Source organism: Arvicola amphibius, chromosome 18 (assembly GCF_903992535.2).
Source record: "Arvicola amphibius chromosome 18, mArvAmp1.2, whole genome shotgun sequence".
Taxonomy (NCBI): Eukaryota; Metazoa; Chordata; class Mammalia; order Rodentia; family Cricetidae; genus Arvicola; species Arvicola amphibius.
The window spans coordinates 3,190,370-3,210,161 of record NC_052064.1 but is presented as its reverse complement, the minus strand read 5'-3'; the positions used below and the strand labels follow the sequence as shown (position 1 = coordinate 3,210,161).

General features: G+C 36.2%; 1 long non-coding RNA gene across 1 annotated transcript; it reads left to right on the top strand.

Moving 5' to 3' along the window:
* Positions 1-4,563: 4,563 nt before the first annotated feature.
* LOC119804059 lies at positions 4,564-11,967 on the top strand. Its single transcript, XR_005283782.1, has 3 exons — positions 4,564-4,786; positions 6,575-6,655; positions 11,918-11,967. It is a non-coding gene; the product is annotated as an uncharacterized LOC119804059 (long non-coding RNA).
* The last annotated feature ends 7,825 nt before the right edge of the window (positions 11,968-19,792 follow it).

Below are 19,792 nucleotides of genomic sequence, written 5' to 3'. Positions count from 1 at the left end.
TGAATTTTTTCTAATTCTAGTATTTTAGAGCATTCTCTTGTGTTATAATTGCATGTTACATAGTTGATAGTTGCAGCTATTGTTTGAAAGTTTCTAAATGTTTGTGTGTGTATGTGTGTGTGTGATTGCAGGTTTCTGGGAAGGTCAGACCCAAAGGACCTGTCGTTACAAGTGTCAATAAGGCACCATACATAGGTGTAAAAAAAGATCCTTTGCAAGATTGGTAAATGTTCTTAATCAATGAACCATCTCTCTACCCATGTTATAGTTTTTAAAACAATTTTTGAAAGTCTAAAAAAAAGCATTCAAATTCTAATATAAATAATACATTATTTTGATATTAGTGAGATCATCCATATGTTCTTTTTATATGACTAGATGAGATACATTTAATTATTTTATATAAATCTAGTTTAAACGGGTAGATTAACAGGAGAACTAAAAAAATCACCAGAAATTTTCTGTGCCAGTCTTATTGTAGTTTTATAATATTGTCAGTGTTAAAATTAGAATGCATTAAATCATGTCATTTTAAACTAATATATTTAAAATAGAAAATTCATATATATGATATTGAATTTTAAGAATGTTTTTCATTTGACTTTGATCAAGCTGGATGTACAGCTATTTAATAAAATTTATAAATATTTGTATTATATATTGTTTTATAATATCACATTGAGAGCATAACCTTGTTAATTTAACCTTTCCAATATTTAGATTACTTAGATGGTAGATACACATGATTGCACTCATGTGACTAGCAGAAATCTTGAATAATGTAAGCCTTTAGCGTGATGTATTATTTCTCCTAATCACTCAACACTTCCTGAAACTACTTGCTCTTATAACTAGAGTAGAGTCAATTTACATTTGTATTACTTTCTGTCCATTGTCACAAAGAAGAATAAAACAAGCATGGAGAGTGAGAGCCTTACCAGAAGTGTCCTGCCAGGTTTCCCACAAGGCTACAGCCATCTCGCTGTCTCATGCTCTGCATTCCCCATCTATACTACAACGTGCACTTTCTCCTGTCCCCATGCATTTCCCATCTATACTACAACGTGCACTTCCTCCTGTCCCCATGCATTTCCCATCTATACTACAACGTGCACTTCCTCCTGTCCCCATGCATTTCCCATCTATACTACATCATGCACTTCCTCCTGTCCTCCTGCGTTTCCCATCTATATACCACAGGCACTTCCTCCTGTCCTCCTGCATTTCCCATCTATATACTACATGCACTTCCTCCTGTCATTCTCCAAAAGATGCTACTCAACCTGTCACTGAGGGATGGAACCCAAATTCAAGTGTAAGATATCCTCACGCTATAAAGATTTTCTGTTCATTGTAGCCATGGACTGATAGCATGTACAGTCAACCATTTATCCCTTGTTTTGTAGCACTATTTAACTAAGATAGTCACGGATAACCAATATGCAAGTGTCACTTACATAATTTCATGTGACCCCTTAAGCATTGTTTCATGACACCATCATCAAAAGAAATAGAGTAAATACGATACAATATGATGCGATACTGCCTTTTAAAAATAAATACAGATAAGATATTCATATAACTTCTACTACATAAGACATTGCCATCTTACTTTTAATTATTACTGCATGTATTTTATAAATTAATTCTAAGTATACATAGGTTATGTGATATTCTTGACCATTTGTATTTCAGGCACTAACTGTGCATTTGAGAGTATGGGTATGACTTAAAGCTTAAAAGCTTAAAAGACAGCTACTTGCTTCCATGTGTTATGTATAATGGTAAAATAACCAAATAGTGGAGTTTGCCAAATTAAAAAAAAAAAAAACAACTCATTTGGACAAGGAAGAATAACAAAATAAACATTGTAGCTCTTATTGAGATAATATTCTGATATATGAATACAAAATATCAGTGATGTAGAAAATGTTAATCTTCCATTGGTGGAGTCTGAGAATACATCTCTCTGGTTTTCCTGCTGTAGTCTGTCATGGGGATGACTCTCTATAAGGAACTGAAGAGCTGTCTCAACATGTTTTCTCTAGGTCTGGGATTAGGGAGTGGGCTGGAATTTGTTATGCTTAGGCCTTTACTAGTTCTTGTTATACTAATACCTGGCAATGCAGTTATATCTAAATATAGTAAATGCTCAGTTAGACTTCTGGTCCTATTAGCTAGAACATATTCTCAGATTTTACCTATACACTTTGTGTCTTTACCTGGCAGAGGTGTTAGCTCTTCACTTTTTACTTTTCTATGCTACCCATCCCCCATCCCTTAGTTGAAATCAATGCCTTTGATGCAATTTTAAAATTAAATATTCTATGATATAAAATACCTAACAGTTTCTTTAACCAATCTTTTCTAAACATCTTACTAGTAGAGCATAATAACAACCCAGAGAAATGACAGATTCCATTTTCTTTTTCTCTTAATCTTATGTTACCTACAAACTTCATTTGCTCAAGCACACAGTCATTGCTATTCAATTTCTCGCCCTAAATTTAAGTTTACCGTTTCTAAACCTTGTAAGGCTTCATAGGACAAGAATTAGTCCACACAGTTAGACAGTTACAAAAACCTTCATACTTCTAACTTGCAAATTTAATGAAGAAAATCTAGAAGATTTATCTTTCCTGATAGGTATTTTATGAGCCTGGCTACATTGTGAATTTTTCTATTATTTTCATTAATGTTACATTTGAGCTCACATGGTTCTACCATAGACAACAGCTGGACCCAATGTTTGTCTTCATGTAACAAGAATCAATACCCTCCTGCTTGGCAGTTGATAGGACTTGGCCTCTCAAGGTCTAACTGCTTCTATAGTTGAAAAAAAATCAATATTTCCCCTTGGTTTTCTGAAAGTCCTTATTTCAAACATCAATCTTGAATATTTTCAAAACATTGTTTAGCTACAATGCAGTCAGTGGGCCCATAAAAATGCCACCTTAATTTTCAAATTTTTTTCTCTTATGGTACTTAAGAGTGATCCTGGGATACCTATTTAATTACAGGTTTTTCCATTTCCCTGATTGTTTATCCCATAAGTAATAATTTTGCATTGACATTCACATGGAAGATGTAGGAATGAAGGCAAACAGGCTGGTTTGTTGACTATTTTTAAAATGATTTTCTAGCCAATGTTTTCCCAACCTGATGGCATCTACTCACCCTTATTGAGTTTTTATGCTACCTCTACTTTTACAGCGACAAAAAGAATCTATCTTTTACTTCTTGAGAGTGTATATTGGAAACTAAAGGAAAAAAATCAGCTGTAACTTTTGCAAATTTTGCCTTTTATATAACAACTCACTGTATCTACCTCAATGTTTAAGATTTTGCTTGATAAGATTAGAGACTAACTTCCTTATATTTCATATTATGCCAAGGATTTCATAGTTAAAATCATTACACTTTGAGCACCTAATCTCTGTCTTTAAAATTTTCTGAGCTCCAGAGCTGAGTAATTATTTCAAAGCCTAAATATTCCTTTCAATACAAAACTATTAGTACAAAGAGATAGGCATTTTAATAGAAAATCCAAAATTTATCTCTTTATTCTCTTAGAGCAATGTGCAAGATCATAACTCCCAATAAATATAAGGTTAATTTGGTTTAGCATATAGAAAAACAATCAACAATCAAAAAATATAAGACACTTAGATCTTTGCTAAAGAATTGTTCTGGCTTGTTTTAAATGTCAGTTTCCACAACCAAGAATTGCTTGATAAGACAGCACCAATTCATGGATTGTTTAAATCATGTTGACCTTTAAGCAAGACTTTGAGGGACTCTTTCATTGTTAATACTGTAGAAAGACTCAACCCACCGTAGGCAGCTGCACTTCCTTGTTAGGGGTGCCTGAACTTTACAGGATAGGGAAAGCAGGTAGCAAGAGGCATGCATCTATTTCTCTGTGCTCTGGACTATATGGAATTCTTTCCTTTACCTCTCCTCCAAGATGGACTGGAATATCAAGTCTAACAATCTCTGTTACTATGTTGTTTATGGGCAGGGTGTTTTATCACAGATTTAAAAACATATTGACAACCCAAAAGGAATTATAATATCTTTGCAAAATAAAGAGTATATTATTTAATTAAATTAATTTCTATGGTTTGCAAAGTTTGTAGTCACAAATAAACAAATCTAAGTTACATACTCTCCTCAAATTAAAGATAAATTAGCTTCTGTCAAAAATGTGTTTACAAAAGTAGCTCTGAACATTTCTACCACGGTCCTTAGAGACCCATGGTTATGTAAAACTGTTCTCACTTTGCCGTAGGGTTAAAAAGAAGGCACTTAGCCGGATTTCTCTACAAAGATGATTTTTCTGCTTTCTTAGAATCTTAACTAGGAAAAATTCATTTGAAAAAGTTTGACCCTTGTCATGTTAAGTGACTGGGAGTGTATCTGTACTCCCGTGGGAGTTGCTACTGCTTGGCAAAGGTCTGTGCCCAGGCATGTTAAGAATGTGACCTTTGTAACTTATGAGGTCTAGCGTTAGAGAAGAGAAGGAAGCAAGCTTAGGTGAGGCATAGCACTGACACAGTAGAACTGGGAACATCACAGCGATGGGTGTGCTCCCTACTGCAATCTAATAAGACCCGCATCACTGATTCTGCAAAATATGTCTTCATTTCGTATCTTTTATTCCTCTCCCCTGAGAAGAGAGTAGTCTTCTCTTAAGGGCATTGGATTTTCAGAATCTACACAATTACACAACATAGAGGGAGATAAAAGAAGATAACGGAAACTTGGGATTGCTGAATATAAAATGGTAAAGAATAATTGATCCCCTAATCAATAAAATAATTCTGGAAGAATTCAACTTCTTAAGTTAAAAATCATGGAAATATTTTTTGCGCATGTAATGATCATACTTCTAAAATGAAAATAGAATAAGTGTTATGATTTATTGGCACGAGTGACCCTTGTGGATCCCACAGTGGGTGAAGACTGAAGCTGGTAAGGGGACAGATAGATAAAATATGTATTGGGAGAGAGCTTAGGAATGGAAAGTTTATTTAGTGGATATTGGAAGGGTGTGAGAAGGCAAGGGGGTATGGGATAGAAGAGAGAAACAAGGAAAGAGCGAGGAATAGAGGGACAGAGAGAGAGTGAAGAAGATAGCAGGAGGAGGGAGGGAGAGGGCTGCTGCCTACTCAGAAGAAGAGTGGGCAGACAGTTAAACCAGCTTGCCTCTGCAGGAAGGGGGAGATTGGGAGTGACTGGAGCTTGTCTCTTAAAGGGGAAGGGTAACCAGGTCACAAGGCTTCCCTGTATACTTATAACATTTCCGTCTTTTCTTATAATAAAAAGACAAGGAGTTTGGCGTGGCAGTTTAAGGGTAGGAGGCATTGAGTTTGCTTCTATTAATTAGTGGGTGTTAAAATCTTGGGAGACCTTAGAAAGCTGGGATGCTGGCCATGTCCTGGACTATCTGGTTCCTTCACTCTATCCAGACTTTGTGGTGTGGGACTGTCCGGTGTCCCTTAGAACTGGCGTGGTGTGGGCAGAGCAGAGGACAAAGTTAAGTTTAGGAAGAAAAAAATTCTGTAGGTCCTGGTATTTGAGGAGGAGGGTGTCATGACCAGGGAAAGGTAGGAAGATTTGGAATAATTGAGAGAAGGGTGTATCTGACCCATTTATGGTGAATTACTTCAATTTGGCTCCCTGGAATTCACAAGAAAATTCTTGAATTCTTCGAGTTTATGAAAACATATGTTTTAAACACACACACACACATACATACACACATATATTACACACACACACACACACACACACACACACACACACACACACATATATATACAGAAACACATTGTATAAATGGCAACATATTTATGCCAGAATGACTGTGACAGATGTTTTTTTATTTTTATTTTTTCTTCACAATGAACAGTATCTTAAAAAAATACCAAGGAGAATGTAAAATCTTGATCTTGCAGTATAGTAGTGGTTGTACTCTGCTTATCAGCATTTTATTGATAATGTTAAGACTAGAAATAGTAGAATAATGAGAGAATAATCTTATAGCTTGCATTTGTCCTCAGACCTTTATAACGTGCAGGTACACACCTTAATATCTTGAATTTGCATACTTTAAAACACCTTCTTCATTTGAGCTTTGCATCTTAAAACAGTTTTTTTTTATTAGAATGTTGAATTTGGGGAATATATTGTTGATTCCTGAATCTAATCAAATGATTTTTTGAGGTGTATTTTTTCTCATAAATTAAGACTATTGATTTCTAGATTATTTCTGCCCAGTCAAGGACATCTTAAATCAGACTGTGGTGGTTTGAATAAGAATGATTCCCATAGGCTGTTAATTTCCCATAGGCTCAACTATTTGAATGCTTGGTCATTAGGGATTGGTTGTAAAAAAAATCTATTTGAGAAAAATTAGGAGGTGTGGCCTTGTTGAAGTAGGTGTGACCATGTTGGAAGAAGCATATCACTGGGGGTGGGCTTTGGGATTTCAAATATTCAAGTCAGATCCAGTGTCTCTTCCTTCCTGCTGCCTCTGGAGCCAAATGTAGAAATCTCAGTTATTTTCCAGCCCAATGTCTGCCTGAACGTTGCCATGCTTCCAGCCATGAGGATATAGGAGTAGACCTCTGCAGCCATAAGACAAACCCATGTAAGTGAAGTCTTTATTTATTTATTTATTTTTATTTTTTTTTTAAGTTTTTTCGAGACAGGGTTTCTCTGCAGCTTTAGAGCCTGTCCTGGAGCTAGCCCTTGTAGACCAGGCTGGTCTCGAACTCACAGAGATCCACCTGCCTCTGCCTCCCGAGTGCTGGGATTAAAGGCGTGAGCCACCGCCACCCGGCAAGTGAAGTCTTTATAAGAGTTGCATGGTCATGATGTCTCTTCATTAACAGAATACCAACTGAGACGCAGGGCTTATTTTACTTATTCACATCTTCCTTCTGTCTGCTGCATTATTCTTGTTAGATCTAAGCTTTGTTGTGTCTGGATTCTTCTATTCTTGCATTTTGTATTCAAATGTATGTTGCAGTAGAAAGGTTATGCATAAAAACTGATTTGATGTCTATTTTAACCTGTAAAAATAATTCTTGTAAATAATTTTGTTTATTATTTATTATTCATGCTAATTAATTTATTTTTTGAAACAGGGTTTCTCTGTGTAGTTTGGGTTATTCTCGAACTTGCTTTGCAGAACAGGCTGACCTTGAACTCACAGAGTACTACCTGCTTTTGACCTTCCAGTGCTGGGATTAAAGATGTGAGCCACCCCTACAGCCTTTTTAATTTTAATTTACAGTTTCTTAATGCAAATTTAAAAAGAATATTTGTTGTGGCCTATTCTGTAAACATCGCTACACAGTTTCCTAATGCTTATTTATATGAAAGAAACTTCAGTTCTGCTGGTTTTTACTGTGTAGCCGTTAAGCTAGCTTCAGGGTATCTGGCTAATATATTTTTCAAATTTTGTTACTATTCTTCGTAAGTTTTAGAATTATGCTTTTAAAATCTTATTTCTAAATAAAAAATCCTGCTTTTAAAATGAAGAAGGAGAATGAGAAGGAAGAAGAGGACGAGGAGGAGGAAGAAGAAACTAACAACTATTACATTTAATCCATTATCATGAAATAATTATATGATCATTCTCTTGTATCGCTGTCATAGATATCTATGCGTTTATCGTACACAGCTATGTGAGCTGTATGAGGCTTGTTGCTGACCTAGGCAGTTGTAATAAATGGACTATTGGTCTCACATTGTGACTCTGTAGAAACATCTGATGAGTCGGTGCTCTTCCATTTTTATGCCTGGCAAAGGAGAGAAATAATGAGTCGAGACTCAACCTTAAACTCTAATCCCATTATTGAAATATGAAAGACATGCAGAGCTCGGTGACTCATGATGCCTCTTAATTGCCACTGCTGCTGCTAATGACTTACATTCACAGAAAAAAAAATCCCTGTCATTCAGCAGTAAATAACCTAGACTCCCTCTGCTTCTCATAGTATTGATCAAGTGTGTTTTAAACCATAATTATACTGCAATCTATTGAAAAACTGTCTCTTGTGTCACAGCAAACTGTAAGTCCATTATTTTAATACTTATTAATGAGCATCAAATCACTATAATATCATCATTGTTAAACTACTTAAACAAAATCAACAATCTATCTTGTGTGTTACACTTATTTTTCCTAGTTTTAGTAATAGAGAAATGAGAAATTTTCCTGAAATTGGAGGAAAATCCCTAAAAATTAATTGTAAAATTATACTGTAACTTAAAGCAATGTTAAAGCTTTCTTTTAAGTATAGTCATTATTATGTAAATGTAGCTTTAAGAAACTTATAATATTTGCCAAAAGGATGAAATTCAGGTCTTTTATAAAATAGTTTTCACTCTATTGTGATTTCCAGAGGTGAAAACATATAATTTCATCCTTTTTTATTATAATATATCCAATACTATTTTTGAAGGCTGAAAAATAGAGTGAATAGTGCTCAGTCCTCAGCTATCAAACATAGAGAGATAATACCTGACTCAATATTGACATTTTCAGTCTTGAAAATGGCTGGTTTGGAAGCAGATTAATGATCCCTTGTATCATGATACCATAATCTTTTAAACCAAATAGAGATAAGTCCCTCCCAATCAGGAAACAGTGTAGAGATCTCAAGTTACAAATACAACAGTTTTAATCTCAATTGTGCTTTGCCTACTGAGCATTAGGTTCTGTGGTCATTGCTGGAGATACAGAGATAAAGATGGTTTGAGTCCTGCCTTCCTGGTTCTGAGGAATGTAGTTCACCCTGAACCATCAGTAGAAACACATATACTAAATAGATTATGTGAACCTATTAGCAAGACTACTTAGTGGTTTAAGGAGCTCCAACAAGAGCTACTTGAAGGATGAGTCATATTTCTTTTATTCTTTTTATTTTGTCATCATTCCATATCTGAACCCTGTATGGTATGGGAAATACTTCTGTATATGTGTTGCGTTTACTGGTTAATGAATAAAGAAGTTAGCTTGGTCTGTGATAGGACAGAACAGAGAGCTAGGCGTGGAAAATTAAACTGAATGCTTGGAGAAAGGAGACCGAGTCAAGAGATGCCATATAGCCACTCCAGGGAAGAGATGCACTGGAACCTTGCCTGTAAGCCACAGCTACATGTCAATGCACAGATTAATAGAAATGGGTTAACATAAGATATACATGTAAGTTAAAAATTTGCTTTACAATGGCTCTCAGAGGCAGTGAATGGACTTCCACCATGTTGGACTGGGTAGAGACAAGAGGCAAAGCAGCCATCCTTACAAGCAGATGCCAGAGTCAGAGGAACACAATCCTATTTGTATCACACAGAGTCTATGCCTTCCACGAATGATGCTGATATAGAAAACAGCAACATTAATGTAAGACACAGGAGCCCAGGAGAGCCTGGAGAGAGTCTTGAGGAGACATAAGCTATATTAACACTGCAGGAAGATGATGAAACTGTACCAATAACAAGTACTAACGGCAACTTACGGGACAGCAAAAAATTATAGTGTTTACATGAATTTTGACCTTTAATCGGAGAACTATTGACAAAAAAATCAATATAAAAGAGTGATCTCATATTCTCTAGCTGTTAGTAAATGATAAATGAGAAAAACAAGAAATTCTGTTTCATTTAGTAAAACATTGTTCTGTATTCTGATTTAATATAAAATTTTGAAAAGTGGATATTTCAGGAATTTAAGGAAGGCTTGAATTCCCAATAAAAAGAATAAGAGAGAGACATCAAGGCTCTTATCTGTTGTTGTTTTGGGTTTTGGTTTTAGCCTTGGGAGTCAATAACTGCTTTCTGATTGAGTAATAATGGGAGGACAGGTTGAGAGAACACTCCAAATGACTTAACTAGTCTGAACGCCTGAACATATAGGTAGATTTATCTGGCAATGTTTCTCTTGGAAGTGCAGAGAAGAGCCATGAACAGCTGTCTGCACCGTGATGGTGATGGTGCTATTGAATGTTCAGGCATTGTGGAGGCAGCTAAAAAATAAAAAAAAGATGACAACAACAAAACAAACCCTCTACAAAATGAAATTTTAAAATATTAGATCTCCCTGATCACTAAGGAGGTTGAGTATGACCTTAAGAGATTTTTGGCCATTGAACGCTTCAGTTGAGAATTCTCTGTTCAGATCAGTACCCCATTTTTAAATTGGGTTAATTAGCATTTTAAAGTCTAGTTTCTTGAGCTCTCTATATATTTTGGAGATCAGACCTTTGTCTGTTGTGGGGTTGGTGAAGGTCTTCTCCCAATCAGTAGGCTGCCTTTTTGTCTTATTGACAGCGTCCTTTACTTTACAGAAGCTGCTCAGCTTCAGGAGGTCCCATTTATTAAATGTTGCCCTTAATGTCTGTGTAGCTGGGGTTATACATAGGAAACGGTCTCCTGTGCCTATTTGTTGTAGAGTACTTCCCACTTTCTCCTCTATCAAGCTCAGTGTGTTCTGATTAATATTGAGGTCTTTAATCCATTTGGACTTGAGTTTTGTGCATGGTGATAGATATGGATCTACTTTCATTCTTCTACAGGTTGACATCCAGTTCTGCCAGCACCATTTGTTGAAGATGCTTTCTTTCTTCCATCATATACTTTTAGCTCCCTTGTCTAAAATCAGTTTTGTGTTTCATTACTGTTTTCAATACTGTAGCTCTGTAATAGAGTTTGAGGTAAGGGATGGTAATGCCTCAAGAAGTTCCTTTATTGTATAAGATTGTTTTGGCTATCCTGGGTTTTTGTTTTTCCATATAAAGTTGATTATTGTTCTCTCAAGGTCCGTGAAGAATTTTGTTGGGATTTTAATGAAGATTGCGCTGAATTTATAGATTGCTTTTGGTAGAATTGCCATTTTTACTATGTTGATCCTACCCATCTAAAGCATGGGAGGTCTTTCTATTTTCTGGTGTCCTCTTCAATTTCTTTCTTCAAAGACTTAAAGGGATATTAGAAGTAGACAAGATTGCCAGGCAAAAACTAAGAGCTTGGGGGTGGGGGTAGAATGGGGGTAAAGGGAGATGGGAAGAAAGAAGTGAGAAGGGGAGGATGGGGAGAGCTTGGGGGAATGGGACAGTTTGGATGGAGGAAGAGTAGATATGTGATGGTGTTGAAGACTAGATAGATAGTTATAGTTGTTTTCCTTTGTTATGATAAAAGATAAAATAGATATAAATATTGTAACTGTAATTCTTACTTGATAACTGTTTTGTTATATGTAATTTTGCTATGTTAAAGTTAAAGCCTTCCTTTTTGTTTAAACATAAAAAGGGGAAATGATGTAGGAGTGTTTCTATCTATCTGTTGTTTCATTGGTTAATTAATAAAGAAACTGCTTGGCCTGATAGGTCAGAACATGGGTTTGTGGAGTAGACAGAACAGAATGCTGGGAAGAAGGGAAGTGAGGTAGATGCCTCAAGCAGTTGCCATAACTCTCCTCTCCGAGATGGATGCAGGTTAAGATCTCTCCTGGTAAGCGACCACCTCGTGGTGCTACACAGATTACTAAATATGGATTAAAGCAAGATGTGAGAATTAGCCAATTAGGGACTAAAACTATTGTCTCAAGCAGTATTTAAATGAATACAATTTGTGTGTTGTTATTTCGCATGTAAAGCTTACTGTGTGGGATCCGGGCGGGATGAAAAACAGGCCTGCTTGCCTCATCACTACAGATATGGAATCAGGGAAGTATATATCTTAATTAAGGAATCCATTTGAATGTAGGCAAGAGATTGAACTCTAGAGGGGTTCCCAGGCATCCAAGGAGATGTTCCCAGCTTGCTCCTTGAACAGCTGAGGAGAGGGAGCCTGAACTGGCCCTTTACTATAGCCACACTGATGATTATCTTACATATCACCATAGAACCTTCATCTGGCGTTGGATGGAGATAGAGACAGAGACCCACATTGGAGCACTGGACTGAGATCCCAAGGTCCAAATGGGGAGCAGAAGGAGGGAGACCATGAGCAAGGAAATCAGGACTGTGAGGAGTGCGTCCATTCCCCAAGACAATGGGACTGATCTAATGGGAGCTCACCAAGGCCAACTGGACTGGGATTGATGGAGCATGTGATCAAACCGAACTCTCTGAATGTGGCTGACAAGGAGGGCTGACTGAGAAGCCAAGTACAATGACACTGGGTTTTGATTCTACTGCATGTACTAGCTTTGTGGGAACCTAGTCTGTTTGGATGCTCACCTTCCTAGGCCTGGATGGATGGGGGAGGAACTTGGACTTCCCACAGGGCAGGGAACCCTGATGGCTCTTTGGACTGGAGAGGGAGGCGGAGGGGTGAGGGGAAGGGGAAAAATGGGAGGAGGGAAGGAGGTGAAAATTTGTAAAATTATATAATAAAAAATAAATTAAAAAATATTAGATCTCAGGTATAGTTGGTCTAAAGAGTATTGCTGTTAATGCACTTACTTAGTACTAGTGAAAATGGTATCTGTTCCTGCTGGAAAAATTAAGAGTCTAGGTGTCAACTGAGATAAGCACCAAGTGCAAAAAGTTGAAGATACTTATCTCTGGCTGTTATTTTATACAAGGCAGTTGATGACTCTAAAGAAATGAAGAGTGAAGGACATCCCTTATAAGCACCTCACAGAGCGTTCAATTATGTGTAGGTGGAGATGGGATTTATTTGGCTTTCCCCCCTTTTCAAGTAGTTCTTACTAAATGAAATCAGCTGGCATAACTATGTTTGACACCAGCTACAGAGCAAAGCAAATTGCTGAAACCTTTTTAGAGCTGAGAAGAAATAAGGAGCCACTATAGGAGCAGAGCAGCATTTGTTTGAATTATGGCACCGGTGGGAATGGAAGGACACTTTCCGAGAAGGAGAGAAGTAAAATACAGCACTGATCTGAATTTTAAGCACTCTGTTTCTATTCGATTGAATTTTGGGTTTTCAGGGCTTATAGAAGAGCAATGGTTTAGAAAATAGAACAAGTCTGGGTGAAGAGATTTTTATTTTTTTTTTGAACAAAGTTGCTTAAGATATAACTTTATTCTTACTTGTCTCCAGCGGCTGAAAGATCAGACATCAAAAAATGAGTCAGAACCATAATAAGGTAATTTTGGAGATACAGATAAGAATTGAACAACCTCTCAAACACTTCTTAGTATTTAGTTTTTCTCAGAATCTCATTGTTTGGAAGTATCCCAAACAGTACCACTTCTTACTTTCTTGATTCTCTCAGTAGAATATTTTTCTTATCCCGGATTTCTCTAATATCTGTCAGTCAGACTTCCAAGTGTTCATTTTGTTTAAAGTAGCACTTCAGAGGAAGTTTATCACAGCAAATGTTACTCCTTTAGAGTGAACTTCACTGTGGTAACTTTAGAGTTGAGGAACAGAACCCAGATGCTTCAAGTTTGCCTGAATGCTGGGGACAACACCTCTCAGGTGTAAACCCTGAAAGAAAAATTATGATTAAGGCCACATAATTCCTTCCCTTTCTTCTGCCTCCTAAGGATCAAAACTGGCCCTGCTCCTATTTGGAGGCTGCTGCTGAGAATATTAGATAAAATGGTGGGTACATAACCCAAATTAAATATCAAAATTTCTCAAGAATTCAAGGACTCCAATATAAATTTCTGCAAGACAATGGAAACTTCTTGATATCAGGATAATTGAAGTCAAACAGTGGTTTCTGCTGAAGGTTAAGTCTTAAGAAGCCCAAATCACAGTGGCAGTGGTGTGGTGCAGGAGAATTGTCTGTATCCTGTCAATCATATTTTAAATAAATGCTGATTGGACAGGCAGGAAGTATAGGTGGGTCAACTAGACAGGAAGTAGAGGCAGGGAGATGAGAACAGGAGAATGCTGAAAAGGAGGAAGCCCATTCATCCCCAGTCCTGCCCAGATCATGGAAGAATCAGGATGTGATCTGACCCTCTGAAAAAGATACTGAGCCATGTGGCTAACATAGGTAAGGATAAGGGGTTAATATACATTATAAGAGCTAATATGAACCCTGAGCTAATGGGCCATTCAGTTTATAACTTATGGAGACCTCTGTGTGATTTTATTTGGGACTTGCCAGCTGTGGGAACTGGGCAGGACAGAAACCCCTAACAAGCAGGCCCTCATGTTTCAGTGGTGACACTTACCTTTGATCCTAAAACTCGGGAAACAGAGGCAGGAGAATCTCTGAGTTTGAGGACAACCTGATTAATCTACAGAGTAGGTTTTGGGAAACCCAGGGTTATGCAGAGAAACCATTTCTTGAAAAAAAACAAAACAAAACAAAATAGAAAGACAAAAGAACAAGAACCATATCACTATAATTAGAAGCTTCTCTCTCTCTCTCTCTCTCTCTCTCTCTCTCTCTCACACACACACACACACACATACACACACACACACACACATACACACACACAAAACTAAAAAAAAGAAAATAAAAATAATTTACAATCACTTAGGGATGCTCCTCATATTGTGGCAAAAAAATAACATAAAAGAACAAAGGCAAGAAAGTTGATTAATTTATAGAACTAACTCAGGCAGGAATCTTGGTGGCTTTGAGTGTTAAAGATTTTTAGTTTCATAAAGCAATGTCACTTTTAAATAGCCAAGATTTGGTTTGTTCTCCATCTCTAAGAGAAATAAGAGGTCAATAAAGTAGTTAATGGGATACTTATCAAAATACCAATTACATCTAAACACATCCAGCAATAGAATGTTGGATTTAACATTGTAAGGCATCAACCTGTGATTATGAAAACATAATCTTTTACATTCAAATTTCTTCATACTAATATTTATTATTTTAGACAGGGTTCCAATTGCTATGAAGAGACAACAGGACCAAGGCTACTTTTATGAAGGAAAATGTTTTATTTGGGCCACCTTACTATTTCAGAAATTTATCATTATCATCATGGTGAGAAAAAAAAGCAGATCATACACTTCTAAGATATAATGGCACAGAATATCCATTATCATTAAAATCATAGGGAAGGAAGCATAGTGTGGAAATTCCAGACCAAAATCTTTAAACTCTGCATCTGCATGTCTGATTTCAAAAGGTTCTTCTACTAGTTTGGTCTAATAAGCATCACTTAAAGTGTTCAACTGCTTTTCTAATGCACAGTCCTGATGTCCATATTTCCTCAAACAATATCACGGTTATGCCCATCACAGCAATACTCCAGTTCCTGGTACCAACTTCTGTCATAGGTTTGTTATTGAAGTGAAGAGACACTATGACCATAGCAACTTTATAAGGAAGACATTCTATAGATAGTTTAATCCATTATCATCATGATGGTAAACATGGTGGCATGCAAGCAGTCATGGAGCGGGAGAAGGAGCTGAGAGTTGTCCATCTTGATCTGTAGGGAACAGGAAGTAAACTGTGACACTGGGTGTATCAAATGTAGGAGACCCCAGATCTTACCCTCGTAGTAACACACTTCCTCTAACAAGGCCATGATCACTCCAGCAAATCCACCCCTTTTAATAATGCCATTCCTTTTGGTGGTCATTTTATTTCAAACCACCACACTTATCAATGGGAAACTGAATTGCTTTATGCTGTTACGACATTAGACAGAAAGTAATTATAATTGATTTCTCATTTTGTAATTTATCTGTTTTCATAGAAAGTTGTAGAACCAATAAAGGGAATAAGTAACATGTTAGAATAATTTAAAACTCAAGTTAAGTAGTGAGATCCCATAAATAACTTGTTTCTAGTAGAAACAATCTAGCAAACCTCTGAATATGTAGATGTTGCAAAAGTCCTAAGTTCAATTTCTTGGGTTTCAGGCTACCCAGAAGAGACAGTTAACTCATGAGCAAACACAGCAGGTAAGAGTAACACATTGATCTTCACTATTTCCAAATTGTGAAAGTGGTCACATAATGAGAAAAGGTCATTTTAGAGTAGTTTATCCCCCTACCCCTTTAAACTATTGACTTCATTTTATGAAGTCTAATTTAAATATAATCAGAGCAATTATTTGGCTTTTAATGATATTAAAGAATAGTTTTAATATATTTATGTATTAAAACATGGTTAAATATGTATTTATTATTTATTTTGGGCTTTATCATCATGCATTTATAATTTTTGTTCTTATTCTTCAGTTTGCTTGTTTAGATTTTTTCAGGTTTTCATTTGTGTATGTGTGCTTTTTTTCTAGTAAAATCTCAGCAATTTATAGTCACAAAGACATCAACAGCAAAATATGTAGGTAATTTTCAATGTTGGCCTTTGCTTTATATAAGATTTTTTTTAAATCTTTCCTTATGACTTGGTAATTATATTAACTCTACAGTTGAGCTCACTTTCTCAGAACTGATTTAAGGATGAGATTTCTTTTCATGAAAGGTGGCTTGTGCAAAGCCACCCTAAACTAGCTGAATCTTATTCATCACAATGTATCATTTAACACAGACTTGGATCTTAAATACAGTCCTATTTCTTCTGATCACGAATTTTATGATGTATCTTATACTCTACTTTGCAGAGTGATACTTAAGCTATCTTTTATTAAACTTCATTTACTCTTTGTGTATTTTAAATCGTGCAATCTGATTCTCTTTATCTCCCCATCCCCTCATATCAGTTCTCTGCCCTTACAACCTCCCCAGCAAAACAAAACAAAATTTAAAAGTAAAACCAGATACTAAACAAAACAAAAAAACAAAGGAACAGAATCTCATCATGGAAGCTGTAGTGTGGCCTCTTGAGCCACACCGTTTACATTTTACTCCATTCATGTATTTGTTAAAGGCAACAACAAAAATCCGCCTCTTTTTTCTGATCTAATTTTGTGTTTTTTAAAAATGATTTTTTACCTGTGCTGTCTATAAATACATACAGACAGTGAGAGAAAGAGAGAGAGCGAGAGAGAGAGAGAAAGAGACAGAGAGAGAGAGACAGACAGAGAGACAGAGAGACAGAGAGACAGAGACAGAGGCAGAATGTTTCATAGGCTGAGGGGAGAGATACTTCTGGAGTGGAGAGGGTAATGATGAATGGGCTACGTGGGTCCAAGCTGAAGCAATCTCTTACATGAAGCATTTCAGTCACAAGGTGCTGTGCTCCAGAAATAGCTTTCATCATTTATTGGCTCACTACCCCTTCACAATTTTTCTGAAATACTTCTGATCAAGTATAGAAATATTTCCTTTTCCTTTTCCAAGTATTTAGCATGCTAGTAAACACTCTCTTTAAAAATTACCATAATGGCCCTTGAAAAATGGTTTTGTCTGAGAAACTAAAGATGAATTCTACTGTCTGGACTTGGACAAACATTTGAGAATAATCTTGGCTGTGAGCATTATTAAAGTAGTTAAGGCATCCAAAAAATGTAAATTAAAATAAAGGATGGTGACAAATAAAAGAGATCAAAACTAAAACTATTATCAGTCTAAAAATTAGCCTTGCTTTAAGCAGTTCAGTGTATTAAGATAGGTTGTCCAATGAAGATCAATCAATCTGTCTGTCTGTCTGCCTGTCTGTCTATTATCTATCTATCTATCTATCTATCTATCTATCTATCTATCTAGGATCTATCTATCTATCAACCATCTATCTATCTCTATCTATCATCTATCTATCTATCTATCTATCTATCTATCTATCTAGGATCTATCTATCTATCAACCATCTATCTATCTCTATCTATCATCTATCTATCTATCTATCTATCTATCTATCTATCTATCTATCTATTATGTATCTTTCTACACACACATATTCATACACATTGATAGTAATCTAGTTTATGAGGGTCAATAAATTTCTTTCAAATGTATGATAATAATTTAGTCTGCAAGTTTTTTATTTTAAATTTAAATTCAAATATAACTACCTCATCTCTCCCTTCCCTTTCCTACCTTGAACTCTTCCCTGTCCTCCCTCGAACCCCTCCTAGGCACCTCCCCTGATCTAACATTCATGACCTCTATTTCTTCTGATACATTTAAAATATAGCTCTGCACCTAAGGCCCAGGGATCATGGCAGAAGGTGGGCCAGGAAGATTTCAAGAGGCACAAAAAAGGAAGTTGTGAGATTTTGTCTCCTTGTCTCTGGTTTCTTAAAACAGAGAAATACATTTTTTATATGGTTTATTTTTTATATTTAAAAATTTCCCAGCTGCACAGACATTAAGGGCAACATTGAATAAATGGGACCTCCTGAAGCTGAGCAGCTTCTGTAAAGCAAAGGACATTGTCACTAAGACACAAAGGCAGCCTACTGACTGGGAAAAGATCTTCACCAACCCTGCAACTGATACAGGTCTGATCTCTAAAATATATAAGGAACTCAAGAGACTAGACTTTAAAATGCTAATTAACCCAATTAAAAAATGGGGCGCTGAACTGAACAGAGAATTCTCAACAGAAGAAGTTCAAATGGCCAAAAGACACTTAAGGTCATGCTCAACCCCCTTAGCTATCAGGGAAATGCAAATCAAAACAACTTTGAGATACCATCTTACACCTGTCAGATTGGAGAAATACATTTTTAATTTCTTGGACTGTTCATGGCTTACTCACTGAAAGAAAACGAACAGAACAATACTTTGTGTTTATTATTACCACTTTAAACATTCACCTGCTGAAGGTTAGCCTCTTAGACTCACAAAAGGCAAGTCCTAAAGAGACCTGCACTGACCTTCAGCTGTTACCCAGGTCTGAAGCCCAGGTGAACACCTTGAAGAAAATGGTGGTTTTAAAAAAGCCTAAGTCAGCTGATCAGTTTATTCCTTCTACTAAGCTACATTTCCCCAGTTGCGTTAATTTAAATGTCTTTTGATTTGAGCCAGATTTTCTAAGTGCCTTTATAAGAAAGCCATGGCAACACACTATTTTGTTATGTAATTTTCCTTATTTTTCTAAGTTGATGGTTATCTAAAATTGTCTATTTATTTCTTTGATTTAATAATTTCTTTTTCCCTTGAGTAGAGGGTAAGTCTGACATAGTGTCAAGGGACTAATATCAATATTGATTTCATGTATGCTTGATCTAAAATGTATGACCATCCCTGAGACAGCAGAGAGAAAGTTAGGACAAAATTCTGGGAAAGATATTCATTGCTATTACATTTTCCCAGATAATATGCAAATTTCTAACCTAGAATCACAACAAAATGAATGGAATTTATTCACTTGTGCATGTTGACATCCTGTTTGTGTCTGTGCATGGGCTGGGGTTGAACCTATGGCCTTGTGTCGTCTCTTTACCTGGGCCTATATCTTTTTACTTTTTATTTGGAGATAAGCTACATCAAGTTGTCTCTGAACTTGTTCTAGAACCCAAGAAGTCCTTAAATGTATCATTCCCATTCCTTAGCCTCCTGACTAGCTTGACTTACAGCCTTGTAACTCAGTAGTCACTGTTTATGTAAGCATCATTTTAGTAAAATTGTAGCAACTTGCTATGAAGAGATAGCTCTTGTGGGATGTTTCAAAATGTCTCAGGGAGTAACTAAAGTTCCACCAGTTGGAGATAACATTGGGATGCTTCTTCCTGAGGGCAGAGCTGGCATGTGGCTCAAATAACAAAGCATTTTCCAAAAAAATTCATAAATGGTAATAACAAAGGATTAGAAAATAGGAAAATTGTTTACATAAGTAAGTGTAAATGATGATTCTAAACACTACTAAAAAGAAGTTATCATTAAAATAAGTATAGAAGACTGAGTGTAGCTGAGCATTTAATAACTGTTACGTTAATGAATTAATAAAATCTGAAGAACACTAAGTGTACTCATT